General features: G+C 32.8%; 1 long non-coding RNA gene across 1 annotated transcript; it reads right to left on the bottom strand.

The window, feature by feature from the left end:
* LOC136276619 (uncharacterized) lies at positions 1-26,463 on the bottom strand. Its single transcript, XR_010715152.1, has 4 exons — positions 26,329-26,463; positions 20,103-20,208; positions 7,826-7,960; positions 1-2,529 (listed from the first exon to the last, which is right to left on the bottom strand). It is a non-coding gene; the product is annotated as an uncharacterized lncRNA (long non-coding RNA).
* Positions 26,464-26,577: the final 114 nt, after the last annotated feature.

The following is a 26,577-nucleotide window of genomic DNA, read 5'->3' as shown; positions in this document are numbered from 1 at the left end:
GAATAATTAATTTTATTCAGCAATTCACAATTTGTTGACTATATGGCATTATTTGTTATAAACAATTGGGCATTTGTGTATGAAAAAAATCCAAAAATACATTATTAAGTTGTGAAAATTTTTGAATAAAAATTTTTAAACAATAAATGAAACAAATGAAAAATAACAATATCATGCTGTCACGGTTAATCTAACAATACAATACGTCGTGAAGTTTTTCAAAGAAAATAAACCTGCATATTTTAAAATTGTACAACTTTCCTCAGGTGTTATATAATTTTTCCAAAGAGATGGGTTATGTGTTACTTTTTTGTATTTCTATACGCTGGTCATTGACACTGTCTTTACAATGATATGAACAATGTCCACACGTGTGGACAAGCAACTGACAAACATGTATTTCCTTGGGTATTCTGATTTAAAAAGGTTCAATGTCCATCACGTTGACAAAATAATCAATCATGGGATTGTAAATTGGTGTATATGAGTGACCCAAAATATTCCTGAACATTTATGTCCCATGAACATAATAATTAATTCAACAACAATACACATCAACTAACAAAGTAATCAGTCACTGAGTCTGTTTTCCTTCCTGTGAGTGTTTCCGAGTGAAAAATGATAATTTAATTGGCAGTGAAAATACTTTGGTTATTTTCCCTTTCACCAATTCCAACTATATTTCTTTCACGAGTATGTGTATTTTGATTAAAAATCCTCCAAAATTACTTAGGACAGACTATGGATAATGTTTAAAAATAACATAAAACTTAACAAGATATCTGTGAGCCAATGCTCACTAGTGATACCCCCGCTCTGATGTGAATATGCAAAATAAGCAAAGTCGACATTTAACAGAAGCTGGCATCCGATTGGTACAGAAATATAAAATTTCAAGCATCTGCGATAAATAGCTGCTGAGAAATCTGAGACGAAAATTTGTTTGAAAATTTTGGCTAAAATAAACAAAGTACTCATTTAACAGGAAGTTGATGTCCGATTGGTACAAAAATATATCCCATGATATGGCATGCCTTAACAAACACTGTGTAAAAATTTCAAGCATCTGCGATAAACAGTTGCTCAGTATTCTTTGAAAAAAATTTGTTTGAAAATTTTTGCTAAAAATAAACAAAGTCGTCATTTAACAGAAAGTTGACGTCTTTTTGGTACAAAAATATATCCCATGATATGGCAGGCCTATACAAATACTGTGTAAAAATTTCAAGCATCTGCGATCAACAGTTGCTGAGAAATCTTTGACAAAAATTTGTTTGAAAATGTTTGCTAAAAATAAACAAAGTCGTCATTTAACAGAAAATTGACGTCCGATTGGTACAAAAATATATTCCACGATATTGCATGCCTTAACAAACACTTTGTAAAAATTTCAAGCATCTGCGATAAATAGTTGCTGAGATAAATGCGACAGAAATTGTTGTTACGGACAGACAGACAGACACACAAGGTAAAACAGTATACCCCCTCTCCTTCAGAGCGGGGGTATAAAAAGCATACTTTGCATTCTTATGAATTAATCTATAGTATCCAAAATCATTGCATGAATTTTTGCACATAAATTGTCATTGAAGAATACAACTACATGTACCTGTATAATGACAAAGTTATAGATTATTAATTTCAAATACACATAATAAAAGGCACCCTTCTTACTCAAGTAAATATTGTCTTTATCTTCTAAATATCATAATGATAATGATACAATCTTTCATTTTTCATGAATGAGAACATATGGACACATATCTAGCTACATATTATCTTCACATCACATCTTATATAATCACATCACATTATTTTGTCTGAATAAGAGGGACTAAAAGGCCAACTGTAGATGCAATGACGTTTAAGCATTATTGAGGCCAAGTCCACACACAACTAGGGTAGGAAGAAAAATACATGCAATGGGGAAATATCTGAAAAAAAAAATGATTCAAATTTGGCTTTTCTTCAAGTTGGTCAAAATCGGAGGGAGCAAAGAGCCCTTCTCCTACTGCATTCTGCATCTATCTTAACAAAACCACCAACTCTTTGTAATGTACAAAATAAATTTGGCTGGAGTCATAAACAGTTTATTAAATCTAAACCAAAAATCTATATTGAAAAAAAAAACCATTCGCACAGGAACACTTTATCTATACTTGAATATGCATATCTATATATTATGTCCTTATTGAGTAATTTGATGGAAGTACATTAAAGGTCTCTGAGAGGAGTTGCAATGTAAAGGAAAGGACATTACTTTACATGTATGAAATAGAAAGAGATGTTTCAATGGAAATATTGAATGTCATTCACATAAAAGTTTTAAATAGTTATGCAGTCCAGTAATGCATTTTCCGTAGCCGGTATTAAATGTTAACATTAGGGTTCATAGCTCTCGCTGTAATTTTCGTTCACCAACAAGGGACCCCTTGAATAAAAGCTCATCAAATTGTCTCTCTCTGGTAAAAATTTCATGGTGTGAAGTCAGATCCGTTTTCTGGCAAAATGTGTCTGTATTGAAAAACTCTGAAAATAAAAGTATAAGTAGAAAATTTCACAGTTTTGGAAAGGGTGTACATAAAACAATTTGAATTCTTTCCTTCAAATCATAATTCAATTTTGACACTTGCTTTTAAACTTTGTTATGTGTCAAGCATTCCGATCAAAAATGTCACATTAAATGTATATACACTCTGCAACTACAAAAGCTATTTTGCTGAATGGCACTACTTTGTCCTACAGTTCTAAAAACAACTAGAGGTACTGTGAGCAAGCTCACAATTGATACCCCCCGCTAAGATGAAAATCATAATGCGTGTATTTTTCCAATTATAAAAAATATTGGATGAATCTATTTCACCGTCCATTTTCTATAAATAACAACTGGTCTATTTTTTTTAAAACTGCTGGTCATAAGCAATATTTGTGTGAAGTAAGAACATTCAATGCTTCTCCATAAGAAAGATAATGACCGGACACGAATTTTGCACTTTTTCTGCCAGTGACCTTGACCTTGCCCAAATGGCCTTGGGTCAAAGTCATGGCACACCCTTTTGTCCTAAGCAATATTTGTGTGAAGTAAGAACATTCAATGCTTCTCCATAAGAAAGATAATGACCGGACACGAATTTTGCACTATTTTTCCCAACGACCTTGACCTTGCCCAAATGACCTTGGATCAAGGTCATGACACACCCTTAGGTCATAAGCAATCTTTGTGTGAATTAACAACTTCCAATAATTCTCCATAAGAAAGATATGGACCGGACACAAATTTTGCACTTTTTTTGCCAGTTACCTTGACCTTGCCCAAATGACCTTGGGTCAAGGTCATGACACACCCTTAGGTCATAGGCAATCTTTGTGTGAAGTAAGAAGTTCCAATAATTCTCCATAAGAAAGATATGAATCGGACACGAATTTTGTATTTTTCCTGCCAGTGACCTTGACCTTGCCCAAATGACCTTGGGTCAAGGTCATGACACAACCTTAGGTCATAAGCAATCTTTGTGTGAAGTAAGAACTTCCAGTGTTTCTCCATAAGAAAGATATGGACCGGACACGAATTTTGTATTTTTTCTGCCAGTTACCTTGACCTTGCCCGAATGACCTTGGGTCAAGGTCATGACACACCCTTAGGTCATAAGCAATCTTTGTGTGAAGTATGAACTTCCAATGTTTCTCCATAAGAAAGATATGGACCGGACACGATTGCACAGACAGACGGACAGACGGACGGACAGACGGACAAGGTGATTCCTATATACCCCCCCAAACTTCGTTTGCGGGGGGTATAATTAGATGGATATACCCAATATGAAACAGTCATTGTGGTTATTTACAATTCTAAGCTTATATTTTCACTCTATTCACAATACAGAGCCATGATTTCAAATCTGGAAAAATTCAATACATTATAATGGATTTTGCAGCATCCATGATTCTTGAAGAAACAGTGAAGTCAAAATTTACATAAACAACATCTAGTTCATTGGCACTCGATCTTCTTCATATCCCATATATTGAGAAAACTTTCATCTCAAGGATTAACACAAATGTAAAACATAAACATTCAATATTTTACCAAATTTATTTTATTCATATTCTTATAAAAAAGCTCAATGATGTTTTAAACTTTGATTTGCAGAATTTTTTTTTTTAAGTTCCCAAATAGAATAGTTTTCAAATACCTTGAAAAAGGTAAAATAAAAAAAGTACCTCTGTAAGTGTAATATTAACAAAACTTTTAATTCAACCTAATTTCAGAATAAATGCACCATAATTTTACCCCTTAAAGATATGGTCATAGGGAAAAGTAAATTGCTAATAAGGAGGGTTTTTTTACTCTTGTATATGGTTACCGTAGTAACAAATTTAACAAAAGTTATGAAGAGACATATCCTATGGAAATTCTACGGTCAAAATATAAAACAACAAAAAATATACACGTTGATATATGTATAATCAATATCTGCATGTCAAATACTGGGTATTTAGTTTTCTACAGATTCCTTCTTTTAAACTTGGATGAATGTAATTAGATATCATTGTTACAAAAATATATTTTACTTATATTAAGTGTCTCATTGTTGAGTTTTAATCTTTTATGCAGTTCCATTTCAATTAACATAGTACATGTATATAAAATGAAACGTTTTGGATTTAATTCTACATGTATCAAATACTATCCCCACAATTTGCATTTTCATGTCACAAGCACCAAATATTTAAAGCTCTCAGAGAGAGAGAGAGAGAGAGAGAGAGAGAGAGAGAGAACTGCATTTTTATGCACTACACATTTCTGTAACCTAAAGACCAACCCCCCTCAAACATTGAATATCAACCCCCGTATGCATCGCCAACTAGCTAATATATCTATGTTTTAATAGTAAAAATATGACAATAACAAACCGTCAATAATGAATATAATAAATAGATATGAAAAGATAAATAGATAAATTACCTGTAAATATCTACTTAAAATAATTGCAGATAATTTCAAACAAAGATTGGTTTTATGCATTAAGGTCTAAGCAACATGATAGGCTTTGACTTGTAAAAGTGTGAATACATATACATACATATACATAGTTCTGTCACATGCACGACAGATTTTTTTATGCAGAGTCAAGGTAAAGTTTTAACATCAACCATTTAAAGACTGCCATAACTTTAATACTAATGCATGATGTTGAAAAAGTTCATTCAGTTATTGATATACAGTAACATACATTTCACTCCGACAAAAAGTGATTGGGATGAAGGTTAATTAAATGATTTGTTCAACATTTGTTTAAAATCATGATTGGTTCTGAAAATAAAAATGACAGAATATTTTATTTGTAATGATTTCCAGCATTAAAGTACTATCTGTCATATATTAAAATTTGATAGTTTATTTGTTAGTTTATTGATTATCATGACAAATCTATTTACATTGTAATTAAAACATTTATTCATTGAAGTTTATTATTCTGATATTTTTATCAATCTGACTTTTCTGCAAAGTTGCATCTAGATGTCATGAGCAGAATTTTAAACATGACAATCATGTGTCAAACTGTACACAGAGATCATAAAATCTAGTAAGAATCCTCAATTCAATGCTGTTACATGATATTGTGTAAAATATGATTTGTATAGAAGATTTGTGTGAAAAATTATTCTTTAAACAATTCATTAAAGTATTTCTTGAATTGATCCAAAAAGTGGCACTACCTGCATATTAATTACGGAAGAAAACAAATGAGCCTTACTTTTTGGGAGTTGATTTTAATCAACTCTCGTATGCAGTTACTCTGGCAAACCGAGAGTGAACCAGTGTTTGGACCTAAGCACAAATCATCACTGCTGACAAGACTTAGTTCTTGAAATCAAAGTAATGTATGCTGTTCAAAGCATTGTTTTTTAAGGAAACTTATCAATAAACACTTGAAAATAGTCAGATTTTATATAATATGAACAGCTAAGATATTTTTATAGTCTCATGTATTCCTACGCCAGAGTTTAATATAGCCACATTTAACCAAACGCTCCGCTGTCTCTGTAAATCTCCGACAAGCAGAAAGACTCTCTTGCTTGTCGAAGATTAATGGAGACAGCCGAGCGTCTGGTTGAACGAGACTAGAGTTCGATATCAATAGTGCTTCGATCCATAAAATCTTTAGAATTGCTTCGATTACTTATACATAGTTTGAAATCTTTCTTGAAATATTACACAACATGATTCATATGGGGTTTCTCGAAATTCTTGTCAGAAAAGTCTAAAATTCATATATATAATAAAAAAGTGCGTAATTCAAATACAGACTAGAAACTAATTGCCATGCAAGATAAGTTGATTTTAAAATTAATGATAATCAGTAAAATCAACTCCTGTCAGTACTTCAGTACTTTGATAATTCTTTACTAGAAATTAACCTCTTTTTCAAATAATTAAGGAAGCTGACTTCTTGCAGTTTTCATTTCACATGTTTATGCACATTCTAGTAAAATACAATGTGTCTATACCTTTTATTAATTTTTTCCGACATCATTTCTAAAATTGAACACAATAAACGAAGATAGATAAAAATATTAAGAATTTTTAACTAAAGGAATTCTTTCCTTACAAACAATTTTTCCTTTCTATGGTAGAAGAGTGTTGCCATTAAGCTTTCATGACGTTAATATAAAATGAGGCTTTGTAGGAGATAACATTTCAAAACCTAAAAATTGTACCCAGTTAAAATTTTATACACATAATAATGCTTTTTGGGGTTATTTCGCTTAATTTTTTAATGAATGCACTACCTCAATCTACATTTGTAATACCCCAAATTTATAGCAAAATTTGGTGCAATTTTACATTTTGAGATAGCTGCCACTAAGCACCAGATTGTAGAATTTAGTATTTTTTTTATATGCGAGTTAAAAACTGATGTGAACTTATGACATATTTCTATTTGAGAAAAATTGCTACAGAAGTATTTTTAAAATTTGATTAGAAGAGCATTAAATGACAATTTATTATACATTTTTATAGGTAAATATACCTGCATTTTGAGATGGTTTCCCCAAAAATTCCAGATGGTCAATTTTCTCAAAACTTTGCAAATAACCTATAATTGGCATTAATTACACATGGTTGAAAAATAAGGAGTTTTCTTTCATTCAAGTTTAATGTCAAAAACAAAATACCAAACCCATTCAGAAATTTTTTTCAAGTCATTTTTTTAAGAAAGAGGCGCTGTACTGTATCTTTAAGTATTTCTTGGAAAGACATAAATTATGTCAATCTTTTTTTGATTAACCATAAAATGTACATTTTTACACTAACTTTGGGTAATATAGAGCAAAGACCTACTCATGTGAAAATATTTTATTTTGAGTAAATTAACTTTTTTGTCCATTTTTTGTCAACAGCAAATTATTTAATTCTTTTATCTTAGATTTTTTGCAAATTGATATAAAAAGAAAACTTTGTCATCATGGAGATGTATCATCTTCATTAATTAAAATTCGTAAATTATAATAAGCATTTGGCTCACTTCATTTGCCCATATTCTGATGTTTCTTTCATTGACAACTTAAGAAAGATTTCTTTGTTTAAAGTATGAAACTGAGATTTCTTAACTTCAAATATTGACATATATTGAATGCATTAAAGAAGATGTATATACCGGTACATGTATACGCTGTACAGATATGTAATACATACAAGGAATAGAACCTATATTATTTACTTTTCTGTTTAAATTATATTGCAAATACAGTTTCTTAAAGTTCCAGCAATTTAAATTGTAAATCAATTCATTATTAAGAATTTTTGTGGCATTATTACCTTCAAATTGTAGACATTTTCCATTTTTCAGCTCTTCAACTGAAGTACATTTCCCATATTCTTTAATATGCATATTTCATGTACTGCTAGGATTTCAGTAGGCATTGAGAATCTAATCCATGTCTCAATGAACATCTGTCAAAACAACAATGAAAAATATAAGTACATATGTATAACTGATATGTAAACACAGTATCAATTTGATTCTCATTATCTCATGAATTTAGCACTGCACTCTTCTATTTAGAAAATCACTAATAAAGATATTATATTTGTCCTCTGAACATTGTTATGACATAGGAATTAAGTATGAAAAATTCTTTCAAATTGAAAAGGCAACAAATTTTTTATTATCGAAGAAGAGGTAATCTTTTGAAAACTAAGGCTTCCATATAAAGAAAGTATCTACGGTAATAATAGATCAACATCCTGTAAATTCATTTTTTATCAGGCAAAACTAAAAACTATCCTTGTTTAAAAAAATTTGAACTCAAAATCAATTTGAACCTTTTTATTTAGTTCTAACATGAATTTCAATAGCTTCATGATAACTGAAATAAAATGACACTTTGTGTACACATATTTTTAGAGGGTCAGTTACATATACATGATCTAATATTGTTCCACCCTCTGTTGTGTAAAAATGCACTAATTGCATAAATCCCATTGTTTCTAAGAAACTCTGTATGGGTCCTTGCATTTTGGCATCTTCATTCATGTCACCTATAATAACCAAGTTGCAATAACGTCTCTTATAAAAATTCACCACCTTTTGTAATGTATTAAGAAAATTGTTAACAGGCAGTAAACTTGGCCGGTAGAGTGTAATGATCGCAATGTCCTCCTGATGTATTTCTATAGTTATTCCCTCTATGTTCTTGTATTCCAAAGCATTGATCAAGATTGTCTCTTTTGTTTTTTTATTGTACACTCCAACCCCACCTCCTTTTGCTTTCCTCAGTCTTGTCATCAGATCTTCACTATCATCATAACACTGGTTACGTACAACATGGTGAAAATCAAAGCCTGAAATTTCAATATCTTGAATGTCCTCCTCTTCTTTCAACCATGTTTCAGTTAAACAAACAAAATCTGCTTTCATTAATCTGTTGTCACAATTTATCTCCTGAAAGTGTCCTCTCAAACTCTGAACATTGAACAAAAGAATTGTTTTGTAATTTCCATATTTTGTTACATTGCATTTCCAGTCTTCATCTAAAATGTATCTCTCCATACTATTAAGAGCTAATTTCACATCTAAATCCGCATATATTTTTTTCTGTAAGACACTTTCATCATTAGTCTCAATGAATAGACCATCTTTTGAAGTTACGCGACTGATTGCTACGTATGCTTGCCCAGGAGAAAAAGTGCGATCTAAATTGACAACAACACTTTTGGTAGTCATGCCCTGAACTTTATGTGCTGTACATGCCCACGAGAGTTTCAGTGGAAATTGATGTCTGACAACACTCTTCACATTTTTTTCATTTATCTCTTCTTCCACTCTTTTAATTGGGACCACATTCCCATTGGGAGTCATCTTCCCTTGGATTTTACCAATATTTGCACTATCAAAGATGACTTCAACTACTTCTACTGCATTTACAGGCTGTTTGCTTTTAAACACAAAATTTGCAATATATCCCATTGCACCATTCACTAGTCCATCCTCAACACTTACATTACGTGTTAACATTACTCGTGCATTCACAGCTAAAAGTAATGAAGCAGAGAGGCCATCAGCTCGGGAACTAGTCAAAGGTTTGTCACGTAAAGCTAATTTTCCTGTTGTCTTGTCTTTCTGATAATCATCAGCTTGCACTTCTATTAATTGTTCACAATTCCTATGCAACATTTTGAGATTGTATTCATTTGCTTCTTGGTTTGTAGAATACACATGTAAAACATCATCTGGTCCTTCTCTAATGCATTCTTGAAGTGTTGACAAAGCATCATCTGATAGAAATTCTTCAGATGTCCTAATGCGCAGTGAATTCAAAACAGTTGCAAACGCTTTATCTTCTCGTTGTCGCATAATTTCATCCAACTCGACAATTTTAAAAAAATCAAGCCAGTAATCAATTGGATATGAACCATTTTCTTTATACAACCTCTCATCTTTTCGTTGTTTGACAGGTGGAAGTTGGTAGAAATCTCCAACTGCTATCACAGATACACCACCAAAAGGTTTTTTACATTTTTTGATTTGGACAAGTCGTTCATGAATATAAAACAGTAGCCTTTTGTACACCATGGAAACCTCATCAATCACTAAAATCTGCAAATACTCTAATCTTGTTCTTATTCCACATAAACTTTGTTCCTTCAAGGGTTGATATGGTATTGGTAAAGCTTTTGATAAAGAGAAAACATGATGAATGGTATTTCCTCCAATATTGAATGCTGCTGTTCCTGTAAAAGCTGTCAAAATCACAGATATTGCATTTGGGGAAGGCAAAGTTTTTTCAAAGAGACGAGATGCTTCATAGTGTATTGTCTTTATCAGATGGCTTTTTCCTGTCCCTGCTCCTCCAGTTATAAAAATGTGCATAGGTTCTATATTCTCTCCAGACACTTTTTTAATACACCATTCATGAACAGCATAAAAAATCTGCTTCTGTTTCTCATTCAAACTGCGCAGTAAGGGAAGCATCTCTTTTCTAGTGTTTTGGGTTTCTCTCAAATGATAAACAATGTCTTCAGAACCACTAATTTCAACTTCATGTGTTACTTCTGATTCTGTATTCTCTGTTTCCTTTGACTTTGATTTTTCATTCAAACATTCTCTTCGATTTAATTCTGATTCTGGACATAAATTTGCCCATGCATCTTCTGGTTCACCAAGCATTTCTAAAGCATCCTGAGCATTTTCAATATCATCCTCATTCTTTGAGAAGTAATTATGATTGCTATCCACAATGCTTTTCACTCTTTCTAAATCTCTGTTTGAATTCACTTTGACATATCCATTTTCATAAAAAGTCTGGTACAAATCAAATCCAGGTGGTTTCAATTGATTCAGATTGCGGTATGGAAGGAAAAGTTGTAGGCGACACTGATAAAATTTTTCAGGTGCATTGTCATGACTAAACCTTGGATAACGTACAACAGCTGGTTTCCCTCTGCTCCTCTTTTGAATGTAACCCTTTCCATTTCTCAATTCATATACACCATCCTTTTGGCCCTTTGGAATCTCAGATTTACTAAGTACTCTGTATTCTGAACAGAATTCAGCAAGACACATTTTATGGAAAAGATTCAACTGAGGTCGGTTTTCATACCTTTCCACAATATTTGTCATCCATAAACTTTTTTCTTCATCATCATCATCATCCGTAATCACATCATTTTCACCAATTTTGACTTTCTTGTTGTTTGTTATTTGTCGAAGAGGCTTACTCAGTCGAGTTGGATTTTCTCCCACAGGAATGAAATTGACTTTTCTTGAACTCTCCTTCATTTTAAGATTGCACACCCTGTAAACTGCTTCCTGTGCACTAACTTCTCTATGATTGAGATAAGCTGACCCTACTCTCTTGATGGTGTCATGTGCACTCAAATTCCCCTCTGCTGCTTCTATTTTAGTTTGCTTAAGTAACATTCCCATTTCCCTTTCTGATTTTGAAATATATGAGATAATATAGACAATGCAACTGAAAGGGTCCAATACATATTGTATGTCCATGTTAGCATCCCAGCTTTTGAGGAGGCATGGATTATATTGATTTGTCCACATTTCTGTTGGATTTCTTCTCAAAATACAGGTGGTTTTAGAGTCCAATACTCTATGTGCTTTTTCATATAAATCCTGTGATAGCTGCATGTTGCTGAATATTTCCTCTGTTGTTCTACACATATTAGCTTCATTAGTTACTTCATTCCATACCTTTAACAAAATCTCCTTTGCCTGTGGACAACTTAATTCATTACCTGAATCATCCAAATTTTGTTCCAGTTGTCTTGAAATGAATGAACGCTCAGATGGTGGTCTAGGAAAATTGAACCTACACTCTGTTCCTTTTTTTCTACACGATTTTGAGTGACTTTTGCTATGTTGTTGTACATCCAGTACAGTTTGTCGAAGTTCTTGGTCAGTGTCTTCTGATGGTAAAGCACATGTGATATGCCTATCAATAAATTGACAAATACTCTCCTCACTGTCTTCATCTAATTTTGGGGCATTCTCAACCCAGTACAAGCAATGCATATGAGGAGAACCTCTCTGCTGAAATTCAACTCTTACAAAATAATCTACAATATGTCCAATGGGTTTTGCTGGGGACATAATTACATTTTTCTGGAAAATATGGAACCTATGTTCAAACATCCTTCCAACTGTAACAGGATTGCTCCTCAAAATTTCACTTTTTTCAGTCCAATCTAAATCAGAGGGATTTCTGTTGTCATTCATTTGTAACATAATTGAACTCAATATTTCATTCCACCTGAATTCTGCAGCAGAAAAAGAACAGAACCATGTTGGAATTCCAAGTTGTCGAAGCATTGCAAAAAGATCTTTTTGTGCAGTTGACCAATAAGCAGGTGTTCCCCTAATTGGTTGCATAAATCGCAGGGCTTCATCACTCCTGAGCAGTTTTGCAAGTACAACAGGATTTTGTAACATTTCTGTAGTGACTGGTATCCCTCCATCAAGTTTTGATACAGACTTGCGAATTGAAATTTGTGTTTTTTCAATGACCTGATTCAATTCAGATAGATATTGACAAAAGAAAATGTAATTTGTATCCTTTGCAAACCTATTATCTGCATTCATTAATCTGTTGTTAAAATATCGAGAAAGTGTTATCCTTACATCTCGACTTTCATTCCATGAATATTTTCCAGTTGGAAATAAGTGGGGAAATGTCTTTGCTTCATTGCCCTCCTCTTGCAACATTCTTACTGGATTGTGTCCTTCACCAGGAGCTATATTATAAACATCATCAAAGTAGTGATCTAGGACTTCTTGTCCAATATCAACAGGTTGTAAACAAGTATCAGTAGCAATTTCTTCAATTTCATTGTTTTGTTCTTCAACTATTTCTTCATTGTCAAAAACTTCTGGCTGACTGAACAACATACTCTGGTCATTATCTTTCTCCCATGTTCTGTTGATTTTAACATCATGATACCACTGATTGTTTTCTTTCAGGTAATTGAGGGCTATTCTAATGTGATTTGGGTTTACAAACTGATATTCATAATATCCCTTGTAGGACAACTTTCGCTTGAGCTTAACTCGTAACAGAAGATTTTCATTTCCATCCAAAGGCAAACTGCTTGTTTTCTTTATGTTTGATGGCACACATACAACAGGTCCATGTACATTTTGTTGGCCACCTTTTGGAAGCATTGTCACTTTCATGAAAGGTATATGTAAAGCAATAAGATGCTGCTCAAGAGTATTTAAGCTATTGAGTTCTTGTGGAATATCTTCCAAACACATTTTGTTAAAGGCTGCTTCAGCAGGAACATTTCCATTGAGAATTTTTCTATGGCATGTAAAACAAATCCAGGTACGTGATTTGGGACAATTCTCAAAACACCCAGATGTACAGCTATGAACATATTTCTTATCAATGCACAAATTTGCAACCTGAGCTGCTTTAATACTTTTTTCATACATTTCAAGTGAACATCCTTGTATCTGGTTTTCAAACAAAAGACGATGGCAGCAGCAACATGTGTATTCCGGTCCATGTCTAATGCAATTTTTAAATGATTTTACCACCTCATCAGTATTTTCAAGCATTTTGTGCAGCGCATTTCTTTGTTTTTTCACAGAAACTTTTTTCTGTATCTTTGTTTCTGGATTGGAATGATATTTAACTTTACCAGCTGTTTTTACATTTTCTTTATGTTGTTCATCTGTTTTATACTTCTGTACACTTCTTTGTTTGACTTCCTCTTTGAACGACTGATCTGTTTTATATTTCTGTCTGCTTCTTTCCTTGACTTCTTCTCTGTGTAGCTTGTTTGTTTCATACTTATTTTTGCTTTTTTCTTTCATCTTTTCTTTGTGCAGCTGGTCGGTTTTATATCGTTGAACACCGATTTGTATTAAATTGTCACGATAGTGTTCATCATTTCTGTATCTTTTCTTTGCATCTACAATGCATTTTCTTTTGAAATCTAAGTCCGTCTTGTACTTCATGTTTTGCTTGTACAATTTATTTTCTTTAGCACTAACATCTGACTTTTGAACTTTGTTTCTTTCATTATGGAATGAAACAGATTCTCGTTGTTGTCTCTTTCGGTTTTTATCTGCAAATTTCCTACTGTTTTCCTTCAAACATGATAGTTTCTGTGATGTTGTTGCGGACACATTTTCTCCCAAACTAATAGACGTAACAACATTATAATGGTTCTGATTCTTATGATCCAAATAAATGCCTCCCAATGATGTCATGCTTTCCTGTGAATCTACCATTAACCCAGAAAAAGTAACCCATTTATTCTCCGAGTATGTATGAATTTCAGTTTTCAGTAAATGGGACAGTGCAAGAATCTCTATTTCCGTTGCCCATTTCCCATCCATGGTCATGCCTGATGTAGAAATGTGGTTCTCAATAGAAGTTTGACCTGGCCTTAAGAATGATGTGAAAAGCAACCCATTTTCCAACAGATGATGACATACTGCTAAACGTATCGTGTGATGATAGTCTTGCTTTCCTGTTAAACAGAACGAGATTGCTCTGAAGAAACAATTTCCATCTGGCTCAACTGGAACAGTGGTCATTGGCACTGTTATTTCCTGTCCATACTGATGTTGATTTTCACATTTCTGCATTGAATATGGTATTCTTAAGATTTCACAATGTGTTGTCTTTTGTTCGTTAGAAAGAGGTAAAAATCTAATCTGATGCTGCTCACTCCCAACAAATTCTACTTCATCATCATTATCTTTTACACCAGTACTACTTATACTGCATTGAAATATTGCAGGTTTCTTCAGTTGATATTTTTCATCCCCTATTTCCAATTGTTTTTCAATACCTTCTTCTATACCCAATGAAAGCTGTGTAATTGAGCATTGCACTCCAGTTATTTCACATTCAACTGCTTGAGAATAACCCATTGACATAGCAAGAGACAAGACATGATTACATACATCTTGTACCGATTCATACAATACTCGTGTACTTCTACCATTTACACATTGAAATCCTGCAGATGACCTTGAGTGGGAATCAAATGTAAACAATTCATAGTGGCATTTCCCAATCAAAAATGTATTTCCGCCAAAACACACAAAACAACCATCATTGTCATCAAGGGCTATTAGAAGTGCATCTAATATCTGATAGGCATTGAAGTCATCATAATTCAGTTCTACATTTGCCAAGTTAATCAGACTTGGTAAAGACTCATTTGCTTTAAACTCAAACATTCTACCAAAGCATTCAAAAAAGTGAGGCAATTCATTTACTAAAAGGTATCTGTTTGCAACTGTTGAACTAAACTGTAGATAGGAATACATCTCATCTCCTGTTGCCAATATCTTGTTCATATCTTCAGATTGCCATTGCTCACAATTCTTTAATTTATGATATGCCAATGCTGTTAAAGAATTTGCTACACACTGAGTTCCAGCATTTTCACCAAACATTGGATCCCCCTGATGAAATGAACCTTGCACAGACAAACTGACATTTTTTGAACATTTATCATCACTTTCTTTACCAGTAACTTGTGTAGTACTAGCTTTTCTATCACTATTCAGTTTATTTTCATTCATACATGTATTATCAATTTTTTCAACATGAAATTTCTCTCCTTTTGTGCTTTTTGTTTCACTTCTACCAATACATGCATTATAGTCCTCCACACGTATCTCTATACCATTTCCATCATATCTTTCTAACTTTTCTGTATATTTCTTTGATTTCTCTGAATATTTCTTTGATTCTTCAATATTTTTGTTAGTTTTCTCTATATCGCCTTTGTTTTCCTTAATATCCCCTTTGTTTTCCTTTATATCACCTTTGTTTTCCTTTACATTGCCTTTGTTTTTCTTTATATTGCCTTTGTTTTTCTTTATATTGCCTTTGTTTTCTTTTATATTGCCTTTGTTTTTCTTTATATTGTCTTTGTTATATTCCTCTACGTGCCTTTCATCTTTTTTTAATGCCTTGCTGACCTCTTCCCCCTTGGGAGGTATCAGCTGCGCCTGACCTGCTGAATCTGACATCATCCAGATGTCTGATTCAGGTACTCTCGGTGGAGTACAAACCCACGCTGGGGAGTCAGGGGATGCTACCTTGTCCTTTGGGACAATCAGACGACTTCCCCGAGGAGGTGACAACCTCGGGGCTGAGTGCATTCTCTCACAAGGAGAGGCCTGCACCCTGGCCATAGGTTTTTCCTTAACAGGAGGTAACCCATTAGAACCTTGCCCAGGAGAACCCAAGTCAGCAGGAGACTCTAATCTAATCTCATCTTGAGGGATATCATCCTGTCTCTGTTGCCTTTTCACCAACTTTTGTTTCTCTTGTTCCTTTCTTCCAGTCAAAGACTTTCTCTTTGGCATCTTTAATATTAAAAAAAAACACTTGAACATGTAACACAGCTACAAAAATCATTTAAAAAATGTCCTATTATGAATTAAGACATTACCAATTTTTTCTTAGCTCTATGGGCTACATTGCTCATCTGAGAGCACTTACTTTCATGACTGATCCATTAAAGTATTGCAATACTTTAATAAGTCAAATACAAAAGTATCTGTACTATTTAGCAGACAAGCATTTTGTAAATTCTTCCCCAATTTTACAAATTAAAATCCACTGAAGAGCCGATCAGGCGAAGCACTTTCGATTAAATTTGAGAAAAATGGAGTATTGTGTAATCGCCTGCTTAAATCCTTTTCCTGTATCATTACCTATACCAAGGATTAATTCGTTTATATATAATCTAAGCAGATTTGAACAAGTACCAACCAACCTTATATTCTGGTGAACTTGCTGTATATTACTTATTTTTACATTTAAAAAAGACAAATCATTTAAAACTGTTAAAATTACATATTTTATGTTTACAATAATCCAAGTGACAAGCAATAAGTGCTTGCTATAATCATTTTGACGTCATCAAAAAGTTCATACACAATTACCGTTTTCACTTTTCTATAAGTTCATATAAGGAAACATTTTTTTTACTTGCAAATGTAAAAATGAAAATTTACAAACCGGGTCAATGTGCGGTCAGCTTGATACTGATAAGCTGCCCCATTATGGCCCCATCCTACCCCCGGGAGTCATGATTTTCACAACTTTGAATCTACACTACCTGAGGATGCTTCCACAAAAGTTTCAGCTTTCCTGGCTAGATGGTTCTTTAGAAGAAGATTTTTTAAGATTTAGTAAAAAATTTCAATGATTCCTAATTAACTCCCCTTGTAAAAGGGTGTGGTCCTTAATTTTCATAACTTTGAATTTTGAATTACATTTGTTGGTAGTTTCATTTCTAGGCCACAAAAAGGGGGGAAAATGACATAATAAGAATTTAAAGCAGTTACTGAAATAAAATTTTGCACGGCATTGATAATTTAGATGCTTAAATGACTATTTCTAACCAGTAAAATGTATATGTCTCATATTATATATCTTAGATCAAGGTTTACATATTCTATAAACTATTGAGGAAAATATTGTGATGCCTACTAATCATTAGACTTCAAGTGTTAAATAGTAACTTGAACTTTGCTTAAGGGTGCATTGTGCCAAGTTTGGTTGAAATTGGTCCAGCAGTTCTGGAGATGTTGAAAATGTCAAAAGTTTACGGACAGATGGACGGATGGACGGTCGGACAAACGGACAACAGACAAAAGGATGACAGACAAAATATGATCATAATAGCTTACTTCTTGTGCTTTAAGCTCAGGTGAGCTAAAAAGCAATTGCAAGACTGGATATTTAGAGGTGCTGGCAGGGATGAAAATCTTAACTTAGATTGATTATATCATAAATATACATGTACATATACATTGTCTTAATTCTGTCTGTTCCAGCTGACTGGAAAAAATTACAAACTTTTTATTTTATTTCAAACCAGGTATTTAGTGTGTATAGTGAATCTTATCATCTTTTCTAAATGTTGTTCTTTAGTTCAATTGCATTATAATTGTTATCACTGTCCCAAATAAGAATTTCAAATACAAGACTATCACCCCCACCCACCCCTTTTGAATACATACATGATTTATTAATATGGACATGGAGTTCTTAACACAATTTGCTCATGGTTCACAATGTATAGGAAGGGCTGTGCAATAATAACAGTATTCCAGTGCATTGGGGTATTGCGGTACGTGGACAAAACATATTATATTGCAATGCATTTTTTCAATTTCAAACACATGTTTCGTACATAAAGAGAAGTTTGCATATTTTTTAAGATTGGCCAGCAGTAGTACATCCAACACAGTAGATAAATGATAGTTAATCTAAGAAAGTTATAACAAAAAATCATTTTTATCAGTTTATACAAAACACTACGTTTGTAAAATCCATGCGGTCATTGACATTGCTCAATCCGCCAGAGTGTGTGGTTGTGCATGTGTGATGTTATAACATAACACAGGAATACATTCAACAATTATCAGGGATTTTTTAAATATGTGTGCCTGGATTTCAGTCTGTCTTGTTTAGTCGTTCATAGTATATTTCTTACCAGTGGAGTGGTTAATATTATTTTTGTCCAAAGCGTGTTTCTACAAGTCATTTGTCCAATGTAACCTGTTCAGGTGATTGAAATACCTGAATGCGGTGAAGCATGAATAGTGCTATCGAACTTATATAGGGGGTGTGTAGATATGCGCAGAACAATAGATATTGATAGTCAGAGATCAAAGGAAAATAATACGTATTTATGAATTTAAGTCAGCTTCAACACCGCTGCAGATGTGTTCAGAATGTTTTCTTTATCGTTGCTAGGTATGTAATAAATCCAGAGGTGCTGGAATGAAAGTTAACGAGACTTCCCCGAGATTTGTTCAGTTTGTTCTGTGATGATAATTTGTTTAAAAATGTAACTCTAAAATTAACAGTCGTCATTTAACAGGAACTTCGAATCATATTGCTACGAAAATAAATCCTATCATATGGCATTACTAAACAAAGTGTGAGGTGAAGTTTCAAGCATCTGCAGTTATTACGGTAATTGTGCAGAGAAAATATTACAGAAATTTACTACAGACAGCCACACAAAAAAGAAAAACAGTGCATCTTCTTCAGAGCAGAGATATATAGATTATCTAATGGTAATTTTCATATTGCATCCTATATTAGCCCGAGGTCATTGTGTATCAGCCCAAGAACCGTATTTTCCATCTCTAATAAACTTCCCTGGAATTTTAGCGCCAGCTGTTTGTATACCAAGTTGACGTCAACGTTCTATTTGACGTCATACTCAGAGATCAGAGTTGAATGATGCATACCGAACTCTACGTCATAATAGCCGATGATGAATGGAAAGGGGTGTAATATAACATCCGAAGATTGCCAGAGAAGGGTGTGATATAAATCTTGTATCACACCCCTAGGGTTTATATCACATGGGTAGGCAAAATTTCTGTTTATATCACACAGGGCGGAAATTCCGAAAATGGTATATTTTCAATAAGTAATACGATATGGGCTTTGTTCATATATATAACAAAAGATTGTGACCTCAGTACCATGATTATAACTAAATGGCTCACAGTAAAATTTTGAATGACCATTAGAAATGCCATACTAAAGTATAACTATTGTAAACACTAACAAGATATTTGTGAGCCAATGCTCTCTAGTAATTACCCCTGCTCTGATGTGAATATACAAAATAAGCAAAATCAACATTTAACAGGAAGGTGACTTCAAATGGGTACACAAATACCATGCCCAAAGAGAAAATGTGCCAAATTTGAAACATATCTTTGATTTATTCCAAAAAATTTGACTAAAATTTGATTGAAAATTTTTTTAAGCTAAAAATAAATAAAGTTGTCATTTAACAGGATATTGACGTCCAATTAGTACAAAAATGGATTCCACTATATGGCATGCAAAAACAAATAGTCTGTTAAAATTTCTAGCACCTGTGATGAATAGTTGCAGACTTATTTTTTGTTATAGACAGACAGAAAGATGGACAAACAGACACACAAGGGTAAAACAGTATACCCCCTTCTCCTTTGTAGAGAATTGCCAAAAATTGTAACCATGCCCCTTTTAGTACCATCTAAACAATGTTTTGCTAAAAATCTCTTAAAAATTGAATTGTCAGTGTTTACCTTATTACTGTTCACAGCTTCACAGCAACCTTGATTTTCTATACGTGTTCTCTTTGTTCTTGACAAGTACTCCTCCTGGGTTACAAGGCAGAAAAAGTGCTCTGCTCTAAAATTACAAAGCAAAACAAAGTTCTGAATATATATACATGTATATTCATATATATATATATATAATAAAAATTAACAGAAAGCCGATTCAAAATGAGTTTTGAATCGGCTTTCTGTTAATTTTTATTATTTATTACTTGTGTGGATTAACTTTACTCATTTTGGATTATATATATATATATATATATATATATATATATATATATATATATATATATATATATATATATATATATATACATACATACATATATATATATACATACATACATATATATATATATATATATATATATATATATATATATATATATATATATATATATATATATATATATATATAAAACTCTCATAGAGAGAGAGAGAGAGAAAGAGAGAGAGAGAGCGAGAGAGAATGTCGATTATAATAACAATGTTGCTGACCACAAGAAATACCTTGTTAAAGCATATTGTGAACATTAAAAATTTACAAATAAAACTAGCCAAAATGTGTCAATCCCTCCTCTCAAATTTAAAATTCTGCCTTTTTGACCTTTTTTACTTCCTCTTGATCAGGCTTAATTTTCATATTAATCAATAATCATAAATGCAAGTACAACATTCTGCTGAATAGAGAAACTACAGGTGAATCTTGATAACTCAAAATTCAGGGGATCATGATTAAACTTTGAGAGATCAAGAGTTGAGAGATAAAAAGTAGTTTAAAAAATCCGGAATTTTTTGTTCCAGTCATTTTGGTTCTAAAATTATAGAGGCGGGAAGTTTAGGCCACATAAAATAAATTTTTAGATGTTCATCTCCGTCCCCCCTCTGAAAATGGCCCGCCCCAATGCATTTTTTATTATTTGGAAAAAAAAAATTGAGGAAAAAAAAAGCTGCCTAAACATGTGGATTACTGTTTGATTCTAGTTATGTTTGTTATAAGGATACAAATGTCTGCTTGAAACGTTAAGTCCAAATAAAACGGAATTAAAAGATTATAAGTGGGATTGTGTACTCATATTAGCATTAACAATTGAAAAGAAGAGAGCTGTTGTTATTTCTAGAACAAGAACAGTGATTCACTTGATGACAATCGAGAGACTATTGTTGTGAATTTGATAAAACTTTGATTATGAAATTAGGCCTAAGAAAAATCAAAGGCCGGAACGGCCACAAAGGCGTCGAACTGCCATTTAATTCTTTTATATACCGGTAGAATGATATCAATAATTTGAATTTCTGTTAATTTAATAGTCATATATCAAATAATTTTAGACATAGAATAGAGAAGTATATGAATTATGTTTTGTGCTGCTTTAAAAACAAAAATAAGTGTATTTTCTTATAAAATAGGTATTGGTGCTTTTACAATTCAATAACTCATTATGGTTACAAAATTCGAAGAAATTTCAAAGATCAAATAAATTATTTACTTTAAACAATTTTCACAGGTTCATGATTTGAATACATTAACAGTATGTCCCCAATTATAATAATAAAACATTCTTTTATTTATTTCAATTCCCGTTTGAAACAAGATTCCCTATGGTACAGTTGTTTACAAACAAATCCACAACACGTGCTATCTAAAATGCTCGACCAGACCAACTACATTATCGTGTTTATTTTTAGCAACAAAATCACTAGATACCTTTATCGCTTACATTTATTTTGGAGACCGTGCCCGATAACAAATAAATTTACATCGCAAATTTTATTTCTATCGGGCACGCTCTCCAATTAAAATGTAAGCGATAAACTAAAATAATATTTAGTGGATTTTTACACCTGATTGTATTCATCCGCCATTTCTTGATTAAGCAAATTTATACTTATGCAATGAGTTGTCAATAACCAGGTAGGCAATGGTTTTTTGTACACAATTTAGTTTAATAAAATGGAATAAAAATCCTGTAATACGTTTAATACTTTAAGGAACTTGTTTCTTATGCGCATTTGAAAGGCGGTGCAGTGCATGAATTTGGACGATTGCCAATCCAGACGATCGCTAGAAGGCTGTCGAGCATTAGCTCGACGCTTTAAAATATTGCTGTTTCCGCTTTCTCGACACCCTAGCTAAAACAGCCAACTCAAAACTTTTTTGTAAGGATCTTTGACTGAAGATCATTTAGTCTGGTTTGAAATAAAGTTTACTCAAAATTTAGGTCACAAAAAAGCTTGTAGAAGTCTCTTTAACTCAAACATTTTATTTTAAAATGGATGGATGTCTTCACACTATCAGATAATTATTAATTTAATAATGCTCTCACCCAAGGAAAAATCTGATATATAAGATAGTTTTTCGTTTTTGTATGGCCAGCTAATTAATAAAGTCAAGTGACATCCATGAGAAGATATTTATAGAAAGGTCTTGCCTATCTGACTTCAGTATACACCTCAGGAGCCCGTTTCACTAAAAGGCGTACGCCCGGCGTAACCTTACGCCTGTCGAAAGTCCGGACTTAAGTCAAATATTTTGACTAAGGTCCGTTTCACTAAAAGGCGTAACTCTGCGCCCGCCTTAAGTTAAGACAAAAATCTACGCCTACCCAAGGGTAGTCGTAACTTATGGCGTAAACAGGAATTGAATGCTAATTCTGTTGCTGAGGATATCGGTGCTGACCGTAATGTTAAATTGTACAATTTGTGATGTAAATTTTATTAATTTCATATGAAATTAAGAAAATAAAGAGTTTTGATAGGTGGTACCAATTCTCGAATAGAAACGTTCGTACCATGTTTTATGTACATTCTTTTTTTTTGCACTTGCCGTTTACATTTTAAAATGATATATTGAGACAATCGATGTATAGTTTTCATTCGATTATTTTATTCAATAATTTGATTTACGTTTCCCATTTTTTTTAGTAAATTCGGCAATGAATAATGCAGAAAATATACATACATGATGCACATGTAGTACAAAGGTATATTTGTATAAGAAATGTCTAGCATTGCAAGCATTTCATCCCCCCAACTTCCACGAAAAATAATTGTGAGCGGGATATTTTGAAAATTAAAACTCATTATGTGAATTATTCACTTTTTTAACTCTTTTTTTATTTATTTTTTGGTGTGTAAAAGGTGTTAGTTTAGGTAGTTAAATCACAAAATTATTTCCAGTAAAATGTAAATACCAAAATATGATGAAAACTCCAACTATGTTTTAGTGTTGTCAAAAGTCCCTATTTTATTTAAATATTAGATAATGTGTTAATCATACAACCGATGCAAACACTGGCTCCAGATTAAATAGATTTTATTTCGTAAATTACATACACCTACTCTTTATTAACTTCAAAGTTATATGAAACCTCGTGACATATTAAAACTTCGTTATTTTTAGTATCTTTGGTATGGTTGTTCGATGCTTGTTTAATATTGTCCAATCCTTGGTTAAATAGCTCAATACTACACTAATTCGCTATATTTTCTATTTTTAAACAAATTCACTGATTTTTTTTTCCAATGATATAGCAGGAGTAAACCAGAGAATTAAATAAAAAAAATATTTATACTCGGGGCCATAATTGACGCATGATAAAAATAAAAATTCCAAGGGTGTTCGAAGCATGGTTAAATCACCGTAGATATCGATATCAAAATAGGTCTGTTGAGTTAATAATTTTTAATGAACATATCCTATATGCTTCATCAAATACATGTATATCTTTCAAATAAAACATTTCAGCAAGTTTTGCTGTGTGATTTTGTCACTTAACAGGATTAATATGCCTGAATACTTTACGTCTCTCTCTCTCTCTCTCTCTCTCTCTCTCTCTCTCTCACGCAAGCACACTTGACAAGTTTTCATCTTTTTATCTATCTAAAGAATATATATCTTTATATCTATTTCTCTATCTTTCTTTCTTTCTACTGCTTAACATCTCTCTTCGCATGTGCATAAGCTCGTTGTCAAGGACGTAAGTCTGGCCTTAACTTAGTCCGATACTAGTGTTTACGGCCAGGCGTACGCCCCTTAGTGAAACGCAGTTTACGCCGGACTAAATTTTGGCGTACACCCTAAGGCCTAACTTAAGATTCCTCGTATCTTACGCCTTTTAGTGAAACGGGCCCCTGTCATTATACTCTCATGCATTGTTGGGCACTTTCACAAAACCCTCAGCCCTGATTGGTCATGAACTTTTACGGCAGATGGGTAATAAATATATCCATTTAATAACCACACAATGATGCTCTTTTTTAAGCGAAATAACTCGTTTGATTTTAAAACTGAGAGTAGACAATGTTATGGCTTCCCGTAATAAAATTGGTTAGAGTGACTGCCAGGGGAATTGTTGTATACATGTACTGATGAAGCAGTGCATGATGTATCATAATGAAAATAAACGTTAAAGAAATCAAAGTATTTCTCATTTTATTCCCTTCAGCATCAAATAGGTACGTATACATACTCGATAAAGGTTAAAACAATTATTTGAAAAAATAAAAAAAATTTATGATCTACCAACCATACTCTTTTTCAGCATTAAACTGGAAACAAACCATTATTTTTTTAGGCTTTATATGTATGATTGTGAAAATGAATGATAACGTCGAAAAATTGAGAGAGGTAACCTCTCTCAATTTTTCGTCAGGTATTACTGTAAAAAAAATGTAAACATTTCCCATTATAAATTTCTGTTAGATATCTGTTTCCGTTCCTGGGAATTTTTTTGAGAGAAAATTGTCATAATGTGTAAATGAAAGTAGCTTGGATATTTTTCCTTTCATCTATTTCAATTGCACTTCTTTCACATGTATCTGTATTTTAATCAGAGTTGTCTCTAAAAATTGAAGTAGAAGGAGGAATTATGAAAAAGTAGCAAGGGGTCTGGGGTCTTGCTTATAGCTACATTGTATTTGAAATGCAATGATAGCCGTGAATTTAAGTTATAGGCAGGGGAATTCCCCGCCTCCCGGGTCTTAGAGACAACCCTGTTAAAATTTATATTTAAAATCGTCCAAATGTACTGCATTAATATCTTGGGACAGACTATATAAGCTAGTAGCCAATTTTTGTTAGTACATTGTACCCCTGCCCCCACTTTTGACACGAATACAGATTTATTGTCAGTCCCAAGTTATTGCTTCCATCACATTTTGATGATTTTTAATAAAAATACACATACCTGTGAAAGGTGAAAGAAGTACAGTTGAAATCGATGAAATGGAAAATATCCAAGATATCTTCATTGACAAATTATCTCTTTTAACTCATAGTTTACAGGAACGAAAGCAAAATTCTTACGGAAATTTATAATGGAAAATGTTTATCTTTTTACCATTCGGATCAACTAGGGACACCTCACGTAATTTTTTAACATTATCATCGAAGTTTATTAAAGGCTGATGCAATGCAAAATCTCTGTATATAGACTCTAGACTATTTTGGGTTGTGTATTTAAACCTGAAGTGGTTAAGGGGACGTTTCAAAACAGATAATCTGGACACTTTTCATATAAGTGGATGTACGTAGTATGAGCATAAAGGTATTTATTATTATCGAAATATCAACAAAAAGTGGTGGAAGCAAAAACTCGGGACAGAGTAAGGGTTTAGACAAATTGTACATGAATATTAGCCTAGATGCTATATGTATCTACCATGGCAGTTCTTGAAATTATAGTTCATTTCTCATTGATGACAATTATGTACTGTAAACAAATTTGTTTCATCAATCAAATATCTGTCAACCTACGATAAGGAAAAACTATAAAAAAAAATATGTGTCATTTAATGATATCTATCAATTTATTACTTTACGACATCCAAACTTAACGTATGGTTTTCTATAAACAATGATACATGCATTCCCTTTTTATGTATGAGATACATGTAACACCAGTTTAACCCCCCCCCCCCTCCCAATATTATGAGTTTATAACACTAGGCCTAATGTACTGCAGTACTCATCACCCCAAACAACAAATTCAGCAAACATTGGAAATACCATTATTAATCATAACCTTCAATTTGGAGAAAATGTCCAAGTTCCTTTAACACCGTTAAAATAACAACTGAATAGGGAAGATGCGTCTGTGATCCCAGTCTACAATTGCTGTACAAAATCATCTATTTTTTCAAGTAAATTTTAATGCAAAAGAAGTATCAAGTGCATAAGGCCTATACTTACCTCGTAATGTGTAAATCTCTTGCAAAAGATGATAATAATCAACGGGTCTAGAAATCTTTTCGTTTTTTTCTAACTTACTATGGTCAGTAAAAGTTCTATCGCAGCAGACGACTGAGACGTGCGCACACTAGCAACGACGGAAAAACGTCTCAAACGGTGCCTCGATATTTCGTTCCATATATAATTCAGATCGCTGAAATACCGCCCTATCACATCATTGGGTTCATATTTTGACCTCTTTTCGCACGA

This window comes from Magallana gigas, chromosome 6 (genome assembly GCF_963853765.1).
Source record: "Magallana gigas chromosome 6, xbMagGiga1.1, whole genome shotgun sequence".
In the NCBI taxonomy this organism is placed as follows: domain Eukaryota; kingdom Metazoa; phylum Mollusca; class Bivalvia; order Ostreida; family Ostreidae; genus Magallana; species Magallana gigas.
The sequence above is the reverse complement of the archived record's forward strand: the minus strand, read 5'-3'. Positions and strand labels throughout refer to the sequence as shown.